We start from the raw sequence: 1,168 nt of genomic DNA, 5'->3' as shown, positions 1-1,168 counted from the left end.
ATAATATTTATTGATCATATAGTATTGTTCTTATATTTATAAATAATTGTGTGAAAAGTGAATAAAGCAAGTTATTAGAGGATTTTAAATCTTAAATTTTTGTAGTTCCTATAGATTTTAATTATTATTTAATCCAGAAAAATGTAAATGTGAACATTTAATTAAAAAGGGAAGGAATAATAGTTTGATCTCTTACATGATTAGGCACTACCCTAGCCTTAACTAACCCTACAAAAAAATAGAAGAATTATCAAAGACCTCCTAACACACGAAATAGTAACCAATATAATGGATTATGTGGGTGGGATAAATGCCACAATTAAATGCAACATACTTCAAGAAAAGGGACAAATTTCTATAGTTATTTCATTTCCAAACGAGTTTCCTACAGCTATACTAATTATTTATGCAAACTTTAATTTCTTTAATAGGACGGTGCTGCCACGCTAGGTTTTTTGACAAGGAAGTGATGATAACACACCTTATTGTTTAATGAGAAAAAGACAAATAGATCCATGACCTTTTGTCTTGCGGATATTTTTGTCTTTGACCATTGAAAAATATTTTTAAGTCTCTGACCTTTACAAAACTCGGACGGATCAGTCTCTCGGTCAACAAAAAATGCTTGTCACGCATACGTGTGTGTCACGTACACGTCGTGTGAAAAATTTTCCTCTCACGCGTACGCGTGGGTCACGTGTACGCGTCGCCATGAATTTAACAATACCTCATTTCTTCATGAATTCTCCACTTTGCATGTTTTTTTTTCATTTCTTTTAAACCATTCTTGCTTTCAAAACTTTAAATCATTCAAACAAATATATCAAGACATCAAATGGGAAAAAAGTAAGAATGATACCGCCTCTACATCATTAAAAAAATTTACCATGATAAAACTGTTAGTAACATTTTTTGTCGGTTTTTTTCATTTTCTTTTTTATTTTTTGCATCATCATAGCCTTGCATTATACGTCAAAATGTTAATTTAGTATTCTTTTATATTGTACTTTTATTCCAGTACTCTCAATAATTTTATTCTTAATATTATTTTAGAATTCAACGTTTATGATTATATTATTACCTATGATTAATTTTTTATTTAATTTGTCTTTTTTAATGAGATCATAATTTATATTATAAAAAAATTACACTAAAATATGTACACGAG

The sequence above is a fragment of the Arachis ipaensis genome, chromosome B09, assembly GCF_000816755.2.
Source record: "Arachis ipaensis cultivar K30076 chromosome B09, Araip1.1, whole genome shotgun sequence".
NCBI lineage: Eukaryota > Viridiplantae > Streptophyta > Magnoliopsida > Fabales > Fabaceae > Arachis > Arachis ipaensis.
This window is presented reverse-complemented; position numbering follows the sequence as displayed.